The following is a 17,645-nucleotide window of genomic DNA, read 5'->3' as shown; positions in this document are numbered from 1 at the left end:
AGGTGTGAAATGGAGCCTGTTGAATGTATAGCAGTGATCCGGTTTTTGTATTTGAAAGGAAGCACACCACAGGAGACTTTTGATGAAATGAAAGAAACTTATGGTGATAATACCCCATCATATGACCTTGTAAAACGCTGGCATTGTGAATTCAAACATGGCCGGAAGTCTGTGGAAACAGCTCCCAGACCTGGTCGCCCCTCCTTCTGCCATTGATGAGGCATCTGTCCGTCAAGTTGAGGCTGCCATTTTGGAAGATCGGCACATTACTATTCGCCAAATAGCCCAAGATGTCAAGATTAGTACAGGGTCTGTGAAAACTATCATTCATGACCATTTGCATAAGGTGTCTGCCAGATGGATTCCCAGGTTGCTCACACCATTCCAGAAGCGAGAACGCGTCGAGTGCTCGAGGATGAATTTGGAGATTGCGAAGAAGATGAGTCAAAGTTTTTCAAAAGACTGATTACACAGGATGAAACCTGGGTCCATCACTATGATCCAGAGACCAAAGCCCAGTCAATGCAGTGGAAGCACTTGGACTCACCACCTCTAAAGAAGGCAAGGGTGCAGCCCTCCGCTGGCAAGGTCATGCTCACAGTCTTCTGGGACCAGGATAGAGTAGTGATGACAGATTTCCTGGCAAAGGATACCACAATTACAGGAGCCTATTATGCTTCACTTTTGAGGAAATTAAGGAAGCTATCAAAATCAAGAAACAGGGCAAGATCAGCAAAGGTACCCTCCTCCTGCAGGACAACGCTCTGGTCCACAACTCGCATGTTGCCAAATCAGAAGCACGGGCGTGTGGTTATGAAATCCTTCCCCATCCTCCCTACTCTCCTGACCTTGCACCCTCTGACTTTCACCTCTTCCCAGCCATGAAGTTGTTTTTGAAAGGAAAGCATTTCCCAGATGATGCAACCTTGATTTCTGAAGTCACGTTGTGGTTGGAGGACCAACCTGGGGTGTTCTACAAAAACGGTCTCCAGAGCTGCATCAAACGATGGGAGAAATGCATAACTCTGCGTGGTTCCTATGTAGAGAAAGACTAATAACTGTGCCAAGTTTCATTGCTCTACTGCCATGGGAAGTGGGTCAGGGGCATTACTTATTGCACGCCCCTTGTAATAAGAATATTTCATGCTCTTGGATAAGTAGTTAGGTACTCTCTATCTTCAAAAACACAATATTTACTCTCTGTGTATATATATATGTAAAGAAATAAAAAATATATATTCATCAACGTTTAGTCTTTATTTTAAGTCTGTTTCAAGATGATTGATTAGAAGATGTAACATACAAGTACAATATTTGAGACTATGTAGTTCGTTTGTGACGTGGAAAGGGTATTCTTTTTGTGTATCTTTCTTTTTTCGAACAAAACAGTCGTTAGAATTTTAAAAGGTGATATGATTATGACGTGAAAGAATGTCAAAGTTTTGTTAGCATCTACATATGTAAAATAGCTCGACTAGTTCTACATTCCAGCTTTGTCCAGTTAGTATTCATATTATAAAAGCTGTTACAATATTTTATTGTGTCAGAGTTTATAATTAGGACCGATTCAAAAAGTGTTTGGCGAGATTTATTTAAAACTAGCAAGGCAACCCGGCGTTCTCGGGACAGTACAAGACAATGAGAAAAATGAAGCTGATTTTGATTATACCTGTTATTCTTAGAATAGAGGATTTTTTGATGTTTATGTATCATTTGCCATCTCGAGCAAAAGAATCTTTTATCTACCCTAGGACGGGTATTACACAACATATGGATGAAATAATTTTACGTTTATCTCCACCAGGCCTTTTTTTAAGTTCACATATATGATGGCAATTATTGCATGAGACAGTATATATATATGCACACACACATTTGCTTTAAATGTGAGGATTTTGAGAAAAATGTTCAGTTGTTTGTTAATATTTGTTTTATAGTTTATATTACTGAAATTTTTAGTTTATTTAAAGTCATTAAAGAAGCTATATTATAAAAGTTGTTGCAATATTTTATTGTGTAATTTGTTTATAATGAGGACAGATTTAAAAAGTCTTTGACGAGATTTATTTAGAATGAATTTAACAAATCTAGTTTGCTTAAGATTAAAAGATAGATTGGATTTGAACATGTAATACATGAAAGATTAGTGCATTTCTTTTTGTCCCTTTTATGTCTACCAAGCCTTTTCTTAAGTTCACACTGAGTTTCACCAAAATATATCAGATGGCAATTATTGCATGAGACAGTATATATACCTGCTTTAGATGTGAGGCTTTTGTTCGGATTTTTTTTTTAATATTTGTTGTTTTTAATATTTGTTTCATAGTTTATATTGTGATTTTTTTTAGTTTATTTAAAGTGTTGTAAATTATTGTATCAATGTCATAAGTAGGTAAAAGAAGTCTGTTTATACGAGAAATGTTTAGTTTATATAAGTTGTGTTTATTGTTTCAAGAAAATATTTGTAGGGCTTTTTCTTTGCATTTAACATAAAATAGTGAGTTATTTCAATATTTTGAATGGATTTGTGATGCATTTGAATTCGTTATCTAGATATTGTGGATTTCAAATTCTGAGTGCAGATAGAAAGTCGTCAATCATGATGTCTGTTTTCATTAAATTAGTTTGTTTTAACACGATTAAATATGTATGTAACCATTTTTGTGTGTAGTTTTATGATGTACTTTGAAAGTTATATTATTATTGCGTTTTATTATAAGTATGTTCAGAAATTATATTTCCTTTATTTCATAGGTAAATTTAATTTTTTAAACGGCTTAAATGTGTGTTTTCAAAAATAAAATAAAATGTTGTAAATATGTCTAAAGTATTTAGTGTTTTGGAGTAATCTAAATTTGAATGGTCCGGATTCGATAAACTCTAAAGAATAAACAGGCTAGTATTCCACTCAACAAATTACCCATAGTGAGTCTGAAATCTTCTATGGGTTTTCTGTTTTGAATATCCTCCAGATTTCATCCATTGAAAATACAAAAACTAACAATAATCAAATATATGACTTATCTCTCATCATCAAACTTGGTTACCCAACGTTGTGCACAGGCCGACAATCAAGATTCTCCAAGGACCCTGGTCTTAAGCTTCTCTAATCCCATGTGTACACAGTTCTCTTTACATCTGCATCCAGGTGACAAGACAGGTTTGTTTCTCTTTCTTTCTTGTAAGTCCAAAAAGGGCAGATTTCATTAGATTAAATAAAAGCCTGCAAAACCTATGGCCAGTTTATCGAGGTCGTTGTAGTATTTACCATACTATCGGTCGTTGTGCTGTTTGGGTGTTAATACTAATTAACCAGTAAATTCTGAGAATTCTCCAGAGGTAAATTTTGATGTCTGGTCATTTCTTACAACTGAGGCAGTTATCATCCACATCTCTGCTACATAAAACATAACTAGTTTCACCATTACAATAACAATCCCAATCATGAGATTTATGAATAAATTAAAAGCTTGACAGACATTTTGTTGCTGCTGGAAGGCAACTGGTACAGCACCATCATGTTGACACACCAGTTCTTGCCAGATCACCGAAGTTAAGCAACGTTGAGCCTGGCCAGTACCAGATGAATGACTATTTGGGAAGACTAGGCGCTGTATGTACCTTCTGGGAAGGTTGGGCGTGGGGCCATCACCCTCACCCCGTAAAAAGAACTCAGTCGCTACAAAAGCATCTACAAAGTTGTAGATGGCCTATGCCCTTTAGGGGCTCAAGGCTATAGCATGGCATGGAAGACAACTGATCCTTTACTAATCTGAGTTTTTAAATCAATTTGTTGCTTGTCAGTTTGTCATTGATCTTGCATAATTAATCAAAGATCTCCACCCAATTCTTTCCTTTTCAATGCAATTATTGTATAATTGGTTGTATACACCATGGGAACATTGCTCTTTCTTCTGTGGTTATTGAGGCTTAGTTGAATTTATTGTCACAAATGTTGATCTTCTTCTTCTTCATCTACTATTGTAAGGTATGAAAGAAGAGTGAGGTCATCAGCAAAATGAAGATCGTCCAGCTGAGTTCATACCCTTTCCCTCTTAGAGTGTAGATGTTCTCATGATAAACCAAGTCACAGAGAATAAGAAACGGCAAATTATCTTGCTATAGTTTGCATCATAAATGCATAAACAATGTGTTCATGGTGTTATAGTGCTTTGCAGGCCATCTTTCCTAACACACTATAATGTTTTAACAGTTTCCGGTCTGTTTATTCACATTATTGACACAGAAAAATGATTTAAACCCCAACAATTGTTCAAGCATGACATGCAACACTGCGATTTGATCAGTACAGAATCTACTTTTTCTTCACTGAAGCTAGCTTGTTGGTCTTGGAACTTTGGATTATTATTAATCAGCTCAAACGGCTTCGAATAATAATTTTGAAGAAAGCTTAATTTTTACTGATAAAAATTCTTATTACATGATCAAAATAAAAAAGAACAAAATATATGTAACTCTTAAATTCAGGTAAGGATTTTACAAAATTACTCCCCCCCCCATTTTAAGAGGAGTCCTTGCATCTCTATGAGAGCATCTGTCTGTCTGTTCGTCACGTCTAAGTTTGAAATAGTATTTTCATTGCTAAATGTGCAGATTGGTTGGATGCACCTTAATAAGTCCTTTTCCTTTATTTTTTTACTATTGGTTATGACAAACAAGTTTATTTCTTCACTTTCTTCACATTTGATTGATGAGAACACAAATAACACAAAAATGTCATATGAAGATCATTCTTTTTACATTTTTTTCTTGTCTTTGAAATTCTTAACTTTGTTTCTGAATAAGAACACCTTTTAATGTGAAACCTTTTGTAAACCGATAGTTATTTCACAGTGAGTATTGTGCAAATCTATCAAGCGAAAAAGAGGCAAAGTAAATATTTACTTTCAAGTCTTATTAAAACTCAACGGAAAACAAGAACAAGAAATTATAATGTTTCCATTCCATGCAAAGTAGATATGTTTGTTTGTTTTTTTTTTTGTTTTAATTTACAATTACCTCCAACAAACAAAAGATGTGGTTACTTAAGAGAAATGGAGAGAAAGTCCAAAACGTTCAGGTCAACTTTTATGAAAACATTGAGTTATAAGTAAAAACAATTATAGAATGAAATAAAAGTAAATGAAAGCATGCAAACAAGAAATGTTAATGAGAATTTCTTTTCATAGCGAAAAAAAAAAAAAAAATGAAAAAAAAATGCAGTTAAAAATGATTTTTGATTTGAATTTGATTGGAAAACAAATCTTCTCATCACTACATATTTTAACACCAGTTTCTTTTTTTGAAACGAAACCTGAAAGCTGATGGAGAACAAATAAGCAGAAAAATGAAAAAATAGATGGTCATTGTTTTTGGAGTGGAGGGATTTGTTGAAAATGATGTTCTGTTTCTATTAACCCTTTCTATATTAAAAAAAAATTCTAACAATTTTTGCGAGGCAGAGTGTAAGGTAAATAAAATTCATGCTGCTATCCGAGACAATTTTTTTTTAGTTTTCAATTTAATGTTTAGTCATTTTCCGGACAGATGTAAAAAACATATGTATAAATTCTAATCTCATATGGAAGGCACAAACGTTTAAGCGAAATAAAATTTGATAGAAATTGCATGACATCTTTCAGATCCAATCATACATAAGACATGATCACGCAAGTGATAATCACAAGTCTGAAAGTATTTTATTCATTATAGCTAAAAGTTAGCTGAAAGCAGAGGAAATGAAATTTCAGACAACATGAATTTGGCAAATGTTTTATTCATCTTACATTCTGATTTTCTTAAATAATGATAAACAAATGATAAAACACAAATTGTCTCTGCCCGAAAGAATGATGATCACGCACACACATATATAAACTGTTCAGTTTTTATAATTTTTATTTAAAAAATGCACATTGATTCCAATAATACAACTTATTTTAAAATAATCCCAATATCATTAAAAAAAATAATGATAATACTAATTAATAAAATATAAAATAATATAAGCATAAAGAATGATAACAAATTTCCAATGATGATAAAATTTAGATTTCTGTTATTTTCAATAATAAAGAAATTCTCAAAAATGATTAAGTGTAAAACTAATTGAAGCGAAAACCAGATGAGACTGACTTTAATTGCCAGAAAAAAAGGATAAATGAACTAATTATTAAAAGTAATTTCACAAATTCTAAATGTGTTTGGTAATGTTTAACATTTGATTATTACAAAAATATTAAAGTTAAATGGAACGATAAATGAATATTACGATTATCATATATTTCTACATGTACATTTCATTTGATTAATTCTAGGCAAATAAATAAATACAAGCAATCTAATCATTCTACATGATTTAATCAATAAATGAATAAATCAATATTTCAGCCACTGAATGTAGATTTGATTCAAGAACAATAAAAATGTTCATTTTAAAAGCTCGATCAATGAATCCATCATATATATATATATATATATATATATATATATATATATATATATATATATATATATATATGTATAAAGAGAGAGAGAGAGAGGGGGGGGATTAGACCGGAAGTCTAGAAGAGCAAAGTTTAATTTAATGTATTAATACTTTAAAGGAAAAGTACTCATAGTACTGTAGATATATAATAAGCTCAATAGCTATATATTTATCCTAGAGCTATATTAATATTGAGGATAAAGATTAATACTTGTAGAATATGAAGCAGTTTCAAAAGGAATAACAAAACAAAATCAGATTGAGTGTACAATCGTTTCAGAAACGATATTCATTTGAATAATACTGACAAATAATATTGACAAATAATATTGGCAACAATTAACAATAAATGATTTTTTGCCCGCTCATCAGCACAAATGGGGTGGGATAGGGTAAGATACCAAAATAAACTAGAAATTTTTTAATAAGTAAGGTGGATGAATTGCTTTTAAGTTTGCCGGTATATATATAGGCATGTTGTTGCTTTTGTTTTCTGGTCAGATATTTATCAATATTATTAAAATGAATATAGTTTCCGAAACGATCGTACACTCAGTTTGATTTTGTTATTCCTTTTGAAACTGGTTCATAATTTACAATTATTAATATCTATCCTTTATATATATAACATAGTTGATATGTCTTTGCACAAACACAATCATATTCAGTATTCAGGTATCTTTTTATTATAAAAACGAAACCATTGGAAAGTTGTAAGAAATGTTTAAAAAGGTTGGTTGAACCAAATTAACTCATAGATTTGGCAAACTTAAGTTGATAGCCTCAAAATCCAGTGAATTCTTTTTCAGATAATATAGTACATAATAACCTTTTATGTTCTTTAGCGAAGGAATTGTGAATTGTAAAATATACCACACTCATTATCCTCGGTTTTATTTAATTTTAATAGAGTCGTGAGGAAAAGTGATTGGGAGGAGCCACTCAAGCGGAATAGTATAGAGTGTCACTTCTAAATACGGTACAAATATCAGTTAAAATATTAAAAATATTCATAAACAATTATTTATTTTATGATATGAATACAGGAAATAAGATGTTAAATGCAGAACCTTTTCAGATTAACACATGATTCTTTTTTTTTTTTTTTGCATTAAAAACTGCGTACATACCCACACTCCTTACATCTTCAGTTTGTCACGTTTTCCAGTATATTATTCTGTACACTGTGGTGGTATTTGTTTTTATCATAGTCAATCTTGGAATAGGTTTGTACCATTTCAATTTATATCAAACTTATTAAAGACTTTTTTTATTTGAAAATAATTAAAATAGCAAAACACAAATTAAATTATATTTTTATTTATTTATTTATTTAGAATTCAATAAAGCTTCCCCCAACCCAACATTCTATAATTCCTTGTAATCTTTTTTGCCCCAATGAACCCTACGCTAGACGCCGCATCTCCTCCATGCTACCTAGCATCTTCTCTACTCTTCTGATGAGAAGCATTAGGCTTTGAAATGCCCTGGCATAAAGAGTCCCTTCTATACCCCAAATTTTGCTTGTATTCCATTATTCAATAAATGATCCATTCTATATCTACCAATATATAGTTTTGTGACTTCATTTCATACTATTGTTGTTCTATTGTATAAGCTCCAATAATAATTGTTGAGCTTGGCATTATCCAGATAAGTCTCCTCTTGTGGATTTGATCTCTCACTTTTCCTCTTACACATTAAGCTATAGCTATATATATATATATATATATATATATATATATATATATATATATATATATATACTTAACATTTCATCTTTATTTCGAGACTTCCTCAGGCTGAAAGTCTCAAAATAAAGACGAAACGTTGATAAATACATAACTTGGTTTGTTCCTTTTTATTTCTCTATTTCGTCGAAATACTATTTCCATTATTCTCATCATACTTACTTATATACAAAGAAATGTGCTAAAAAAAAGCAGATCATGAATTCAGAAAACAAACTGATCAACATCTTATAGAATTATGTATGATGAATTGACACAATTCAGAGCCAATTTGTATTTTTATATTCTTTTGAATCAACTAATTTGATGAATGAAACCTTTTTCTTTGGTGTTGGCAAGCATGTCAGCAACTTATTGTAACTATTAATAAAAACGAAATATTTGTAAATGTTTTATTAATTAATGAAGAAATTTTGATAAAACTTATAAGAAGCTCGAAGAAATATATTCGACTGTATATTTCAGAAGTTCCAAAGCATCAATAACCTAGCTGACCTCCAATTCAAAAATGTCAAAATCTTTAAAAATTTCATCACACAATCAATGAAGGCAATCATGAGAGAATTAAGGATACATCCCGGATTACAGTCGTTGAGTTCATGCAAGAAAATATTGAGAAAAGATTAGAGAAAACTTCAATTACAGAAAATTTGTACATCATTTATTCAGAGAGAATTTTTATAAAATTTTTATATTTAATGATTGGAGGAAATAAATTCAAAAGTAAAATCCTTTTTCCAAAAAACAAACTGTAACCAAAAATTAATTATATAATTCTAATGAAATTTGCATGATGTGAACTAAGCGATCACATAGACAAACTTGGATACAATTAACAAAAATATGGTGGAGAGTAAATGCAGAACAGTAGAAAAGACGGAGATCAAGAGTAATAAGCTATTTAAATGGATACGGTATTAAAGCTACAGGATGAAAATTATGTTATCAATGGGGTTTCAAAAGTTTGAATAAATAAAAGTACTAGCTTATTCAAACGTACTTAGTAGTGTTGGGACGATTAATTGGAATCGGAAAAAATCGGAAGATTTGGAGGTATCGGAATCGGAAAAATTAATGCCTATTTTTCGATGCCAAAACGATTCTTTTAATTGTCTATTTTTATTTGATTCTGTTTAAAAATAAAATCTTCCATTGCTGGTAATAATGATAAAATAATAAATATTTATTGATTTGAAACAACTGGTGAAGTTAAAATCGATAGATCATTGTCCACACGTGTATTTTGACGTTTAGGAAAATATCTGCATATTAAACATGTGTTTTGACAAAAATCGGGGAAATTAACAATCTTATAGTTAAATAGTTAGAGATTTATAAAGAATCGGAATCGGTAATTGTATCGGAATCGGGAAACATATTGAAATCCTCTTGCATCTGCTCTAAATACAATCTCCATTCATCATGTAAGACTGTTAAATTATTTATCAAACACAAAACAGTCGATCAATTGCTATAATTGAAAAAGCAAAAACATCTTTAGGAAATTAAGAAATAATGGTTCAAAAATAAATCTTCTAATATTAACTGATTTTATTAGTATTTCTTTATGTATCTTAATCTGTGTTGTTTTTTATATTATTCTTCATAGATTTCATCAAATTATGATTTCATTTGAACAAGAGTCAAACATAAAATAATAATCTACAAGCTTTTATTTATGGATATAAATAATAAAAAAAATAAATAATGAAAGGCTGTAATAGCCTATAATTTTGTATTTTCTTCCAGTTCTCGTCAACACTAGCCTAGTCTAATAATACTAAACAAATCTTGACTGTTGTATTACCTGGGATTTAAGATAGTTTGGATACATAATTGAAGTGAGGACCTGAATTGAATAAAATGTTTATTTAATTGGTAAGAAAACAGGTTTAGATAAACATGCATGAGGTAAATGGATTAGGTAATGGTGATGTATTAATACACCGTCTCCACTTCTTAAAACTTCTTTTATTTATGGGAAAGTTTAAAGGAAAACTTTAAACGTTTATCCTTTGGTCAGTCTGAGATTGTGTTACATGAAAAGGGCTGTCCCCTTTTCATGTAAGTAAAAAAATAGGGAATTAGTTAAATGTAAATATAAAATAGGATAGTCAAGGATTCGAACTTGCAAAGCTAGATTTGGAATTGAAAATTCCAATCATAATTTAATATAAATACAGAATGTTATTGAAATAAGGAATGTGGAATCGCATTTGTTTAGCTTACATATCAGTTATTGGAAAGGAATATAATGATGAAATTTGTTCTTTTATAAAAATAAAAATTAAAATAAGGAATTTAATCGTCAATTGAAATTGTAAACATATTTTGTAAAGAGGTTATTTGAAAAATAGGTTACTGAACTCGGGGTCATGTCAAGTCTGGCAACGTGATGCATGTCATCCAACGTGCTTTATGAGCACATGTTTAATCATGACGTGACGAGTTCTCAATATAGGAAAGTGTTAGAAGTTAGGGAGAGTTAGATCAGTCAGATCAGAGGAGCAGAGAGGTTCATACCGATTCTCGGCACCCCCTGGAAGCGAGGGGGGGGGTTTAGAAATAACCATGTAACAACTTTGAATCCGTGAAATACAAAATCATGTCCGACCGGTCGAAGAAGAAATAAACCTATTATCATGTGGTTTTGTATCTGCGTCTTCTGTGTTCATCATTACAACAAGAAAGGTAACGTGTTTATATTATATGCACAACTGTCAAAACGTAAATGTTACACGAACTATCTCTCGGTCTATCTATCAAGATATTCACAAATATTAATACGAACTTTGTGTAATAAAATAATGTACAACTGTCAACGTAAATGTCAAACGCACTCTCGGTCTATCTATCTATATATCAAATCTCCTCTCATTGTGTATTACATGCCGTTGGCTATTGTATTAACATGTACACTGTCTATTATATATATAAGAACTGTCTCTCTCTTTATATGTATCCTGTCTCTCATATATACAGAACTGTCTGTCTCTTTATATATACCCTGTTTATGTCTCCAATATGCTATCTCTTACAATATGAACATCTTAAGACATATGAACACTCAACACATGAACGCTCCTAATACTGTCTCTAATCTCTCACTAAGACTCCCACAAATATGAACAACAACAAATAACATCAGTCCTCTTCTAATAAGAATTACATAACATATACGAATATTTGGTACCTCTTTAAAATACCACCCATTACATAACAATTGCTGTGGTTCAGAGATAGGCTTTGTGGGTCTATTGGTATGTGACGGATGGTTTGTTGTTTTACCAGTCTGAGGAATATTTGTTATTTAGGGTTATTACATAGCGGACATTTATCAATGAGCTGCTTTGATATCAGAGATGAGAGAACATCAACACATATACGATGTGCTATTTCTATAACACTTACAAGTGACTGATCCTGTTTGTCATTTTATGTTTTATCAATTGTAGCTGGTCTAAAGAATTACATATTTCTTTGTTGGAGGCTAATGCCTGCATATTCTATTACGTGCGACTTTGATTCATTAGTAGAATGTTGGATTGTTCCCGGTTCTCATTTTTCTAGGCTCTACATAGATTTTTTGATCAGCATATTAGGACGGATTTTTGTGACATGGCTTGTACATTCAAGGAGAGCGAAACTGGTTGGAGTGAGTTGAAGCTGCAAGTTGGAATGCGAACACTTAGCAGTTTACTTTACTCGTTTTAACAGAAACTTCTATTAAACCTAATGGAATAATTCTATTCTATATTTTATATATTCTATATCTGTGTATTGTTTTCCACTCGACGATGCAACATGGATGTTTTCAGACTTACTGTTTCATAGCAAACCTTTGATTTGTCCTTATAATCTTGGATTTAAATTCTGGTCTTTTTATAACCAATTTTTTGCTTTGAAAAAAGTGATGTCATATAGAGTATTTCTGAGGCTTACTGGCAGTTATTTTGCTCTATATAATATCCTTATTAAATGGTGGTCATATCTAATCTTCCATACCTTTTGCAATGTTCTTGTACATTTTTGAGCATCCCTTCAGCTATGACAATAAGCTGAGGATAATATGAGGAGGTGTTGTGCCCCAAAAGCGCATTTTATGCAGAAGTCTGCTAATTCCCTACAAATTGTGGACCCTTGTGTATGTAAATGACATCTAGTGTGCCTTGTTTCTCAATTAAATATTGATTATATATATATATATATATATATAATAGTCGCTGATGTGGTGTAGTGTGGTTGCCATAAATGTTATTTATTTGTCCTAAACGTTATTAGTAACTCATTTCCGGTCATTGGAAACATATTGGCAAGCGTATATAAGAGTTTGGTGTTGGATTATATATTCAGCTGTCAAAAATGGATCTGATCAAAGTTAATTTATTAATTTTCATTTTTAAGTATTTGCACAATTGCTTCTAATTTTTAATGTCTAGTTTGATATGATACTTTGAAATAATGCAACTAAAGAAAGGTAAGTTTATATTATAATCTTTTCAAAGTTAAATTTGCCATTTATTACACTTTATCTATGTATTAGTTACTTGTGTATTTATTCATTGCCACTGCAATCTTTTTTGAACAAATATCTGATTATATCATCACATCGAAAGGACATTTTTTTTCGTTATATATATTTGCTTTTTCCAATGAGCCATAAATAGCTTATTTTGTTTGCTGTGGCATTTTCAGTATCTGTTATGGATAATGAAGCTACTCTGCTAATTAGATCAGTCCTTTAATTAAAGATTCTTTTGGTCTATTTTAGGTTACTGCCTAAAATGAAAAAAAAAAAAAAAAAAATTCACTAGTATCTTTTTTTCTACATTGTGGTCATATTTGCACTGCTTGATTTTTTTGTTGAAAATGTTTTAAGAATATGTGTGTTGATTCATTTGTGCATTGTCGAAATGTGTAGAAGTTCATGTTTTAGCAAACGAAAGTTCAACTGTAAGATTCAAGCTGAAGCAATCTATCATTATTGACCATGGTATCTAAATAATTGCCAAAGTGAATATTTCATAGAAGGTTTGAAAATAATATGCTTTTGCACTGGTGGGTAAAAAGAAAACAATCTATTACTATTATTATTATTATTATTATTATTATTATTATTATTATTATTATTCTACCCATGTCATTATATGTGAGATGGTTTGGAAATGGAACAAGAATGAAGAACAGAATTGAATACCATGTTTTTATTTTTATTTATTAGTTATTGGTAGAAGTGCATACCAAAATAAGACAAACATTCTAAACTTTAAATTTTAAGGATTAGCTAAAGGACATTGATTAATACAATGGCGCATATATATATATATATATATATATATATATATATATATATATATATATATATATACATACTCAATGTTCTATCCTTGTCTTATTCACTTATTAGTCTTTTATTCTTTTTCTTCTGTTCTTAGTCTTACTTATTTAAGTTGATATTTTATCCACCTATACTGCTATTGTCACTGCTGGTTTAGTATTATTCCCTAGCTATAAGAGTGAGATATTAATAAACAAATGTTTGTAGAGAATATTAATTTTTTGAATAATTTACAAGTCTCTTAAAATTTATTACAGCATTTCAAAATCGCTTGTCACATAATATATACTCGGAATGGCAGTTAACCTCTTGACAAGTTAACATATGTGCGTCAAAGCTAAATTATTGCAATATCAGATCATTCAAGTCTACAGAAAGAAAAGTAACATATTCCCCCTACCTGACAGATTATATTAAGAAAAAGTAGCAAGCTGTTTGATCAGAAGTTTGTTTGGTAGTTTATGAGTAATAAATGGACAATTAATCAACAATGATGGTAAATTTATTTGTGCCAAGATTGAATCAAATTGAAAAATACTCATTAAATTCTTGCAGTTGTGCAGTACATCGTGAAATATTTCGGCTATAATTTTCTCTTCAATAGAAAATGACTCATTTCGACCTTTAAAATTTCATACCATACAAAGTGGTAATGTTTTTATCAATTCAGTTTCTATTATTTATTAAATTTTTCAGACTACTATTCTCAGCTTGAGTGTTATTTGCGCAACATTTTGGTTGAAGTAACCTCCAACCTTCTTCAAGTGTACTTTGTCGAACTCGGGAATCTACATGGAATTTCAAATGGAACCCTTTATTTAATCCATAGGAATAGTAGGCTCACGTTCCATTAGCCATGACTGGTTAGAAATTCTAAATAATTTGTAATTGAATTTTTGGGTCACTCACACTGAGGATTGAACCTTTAATCTCCAGAAATGTAACTTTTACAACGGAATTTCACCACTGCGCCACGAACCATTGTAGACAATTCTAATACGAATTTTAACCTATTTTTGTTTCTAGATGTAAATATCATTATATATATATATATATATATATATATATATATATATATATATATATATTACATACTAGCAGGCCACCCGGCACTACCCGATCGTAAATTACGCTTTAATATGATATTTTGATTAATGCAGATTTCGTATTTATTATATTATATTGGACCCAATATATAGAAATGATTTAAAAAGTTAAAAAAAAAAAAAAAAAAAAAATGACGTATGCGCCACCACTGAGAATCGAAACTAAAACGTTTAGCTTGATTTACTTTTCCTTTGACGTTAATACCTGAGCTATGAAGACATGTTTGCAGCAAGGCTAAAAATGAAAACATGAATCAATAGCTATTACGTTACACATGCATATTTGTAATGCCATCGTTCGACCTTCACCTGGATAATTCCATTTTTTTTTAATTTTCATACTTTTGCACCGATTTTCCCAGGCTAAAACCCAAATATAAACTTTCGAATGGGTTCGAATACTCGATATATTAAGTTTCATATCTGTAGACTAAAAACTGACAGAGGAGTTTGGTAGGCAAAATTTTTAAAACAAATATATATATGCATACATAAATATATATAGAAAGAGGTTTGTGTTTACTATAATCTTATTACGCAAATATTACACAAGTATAAATCATGTAGAATATCTGCATGAATATAATTACACGTAATAGTTAACTAAAGATGATCATCCCATAAGAAAACCGAAAAAGCTAATAGGGAGTTAATTAAAATGAATGTTTAAAAGAATATGCAAATTAGCTAGATCTTTTGCAGATGAATGCAATTCCACGACTAATATATAACAAAGTTGTCTTTTTAAATAAATAGAAAAAAGGGTTTTTGCTATGAACATAAAAACACAAAAAACTAAATGTATAAGAATGTATATATCAAAACATCGTTAAACTCACTACTCGTTCAAGCAGCCGCCAATAGCGTAATGGTTAGGAGCCTTGACTGCCGTACAAACGGTCAGGTTTCTATCCTGGCTTGGGGTAGTTGCCTGTCTAGCCGCACTGATGAGCTGTGAAACAGCGAAACAGTACTGTATGTGGATGACTATAGTGCTCCTCACCTTGAGTTGAGCATATTGAGAAGTGAAACACGAATTACCATTAGCATATAAGCGACGCTCTTTGTGTAAACAAATCGAGCGGAGGTATTTCAGACGATATCAAAACATCGTTAAACTCACTACTCGTTCAAGCAGCCGCCAATAGCGTAATGGTTAGGAGCCTTGACTGCCGTACAAACGGTCAGGTTTCTATCCTGGCTTGGGGTAGTTGCCTGTCTAGCCGCACTGATGAGCTGTGAAACAGCGAAACAGTACTGTATGTGGATGACTATATATATATAATTTATATATAATTGCTTATCTTATTACTATGTGGATGACTATATATATATAATTTATATATAATTGCTTATCTTATTACTATCTTTATTATTTATAACTGTAATTCAGTCGCTGTAAGTTGATATTATTTCAGAAGTTTATAAAACGAATTTCAAAAAGATACAAAATCATTCAGTGTAAATGCAATCTCTCAGGTAGTTTTAGCTGCAAATTTGCCTTCTTTCGTTATTATTCTTTTCTCTTGACATCCTATGTGTATATTAGACACGTAAGTCTACATTATAGCATGCACCATTTTATACCGATATACATTTTACTAAGGATTGTAGATATTATGTTTCAATTCTTTTATTTATATTGCTTATGTTTAAATGTATGCATTGATAAAATGAGTATGAATATTGTTCAACTATTCAAACAATCATTTACATGAGAAAAAAAGCGAATAATAAATACATGCGCATAATATACATGGATATAAATGCTAAGAAAGTAGACATATTTAGACAAACTAAATGGACTTTTGTATATTATACAGTATTTGAATTTAAGTTTAGTAATTAAATTTATAAAAGAAAAACATTATTACCCAAACTAAATTGACAATCAAAATAGCTGGTATTTGCGAAAGTTACTATAATTTCATAATTTAGTGTTAATTTCTTTTCTGTAAAATAAATGTGAGCTGTAAACTATAAAAACAAATGAAAATATTTAATATAATTTAGAAAACTGTTGATGAAATGACTTCGCATGTTTTAAAAACTTCAATGAAGGCAAATATTTGCTGATTACTGGATGAAAATTAGAATTGTGTGCATTTATCAAACTAGCTGCAGATGAGTAATTTTAGGTAATTTATTCATGACAAAAATTAAAAAAAAAAGGCAGAAGATGAATAGGCAACATTAATTCATGACAGAAGCAAAGAAGGTACCAGTTAAAATGCAAAACATTTGTTAAAGCATAGAGAAAAGGTGGAAGTAAAAGACACGGAAATAATTAATTTCACACATTCTAACAAGCCTTCATCAGACAAAAACAGTTGCAAAAAAAAAAAAAAAAAAGAATGAAAATAGAAACCTATATATGTACTAATATTGGAAAGTCGTCTTTTTTTGTGATTCGATTAAAACTACAAAACTAGAATATTCAGAACAAACGTAAATATATATGCGTGAGTGTATGTATTAATTCAGTTTCTACATAGTAAAAGACTTGTCAAGGAAGCCTTAAAATCTAAAAACGTTATGCAAGCAAAGATCTTTGTAAATTGAAAAATAAGAAAATGATGAATATATAGTTATTAAAAATTTCAAAATATACATTATGGCCTCCATTCTGTCTCAAGAGACAATGGGTATCACTTGTAAGAATGTCTGCATATATAATCGTGAGGCAAAGGTTGCGCAATCCCAAACCTCACCTCTCCTGAGTTGGCACTGCCATATTCCAGTGTGAAGGAGAAGTCTAGAACGACTGGAAACGATGCTGAGATAAGCAGAGAGCACATACAGCATCTGACATTCCTAAATGGTCACCCATTTAATATTGACCAGACTCATTGCAGCTTAACTACGGTAATCCAATAGGAACCAGTGTGTCAGCGTGATTATGCGTATTCAAAATATAAGACAAAAACGTAAATATTTTAGGTCATGATTTATCAAGTGGTATC

General features: G+C 30.9%; 1 protein-coding gene across 16 annotated transcripts in view; it reads right to left on the bottom strand.

Moving 5' to 3' along the window:
• LOC145292181 (MAGUK p55 subfamily member 7-like) overlaps nt 1-17,645 on the bottom strand; it is a 752,193-nt gene that overhangs the window by 280,412 nt on the left and 454,136 nt on the right. The window lies entirely within an intron of this gene.

The sequence above is a fragment of the Euprymna scolopes genome, chromosome 13 (genome assembly GCF_053919585.1).
Source record: "Euprymna scolopes isolate OS-2025 chromosome 13, ASM5391958v1, whole genome shotgun sequence".
NCBI lineage: Eukaryota > Metazoa > Mollusca > Cephalopoda > Sepiida > Sepiolidae > Euprymna > Euprymna scolopes.
The sequence above is the reverse complement of the archived record's forward strand: the minus strand, read 5'-3'. Positions and strand labels throughout refer to the sequence as shown.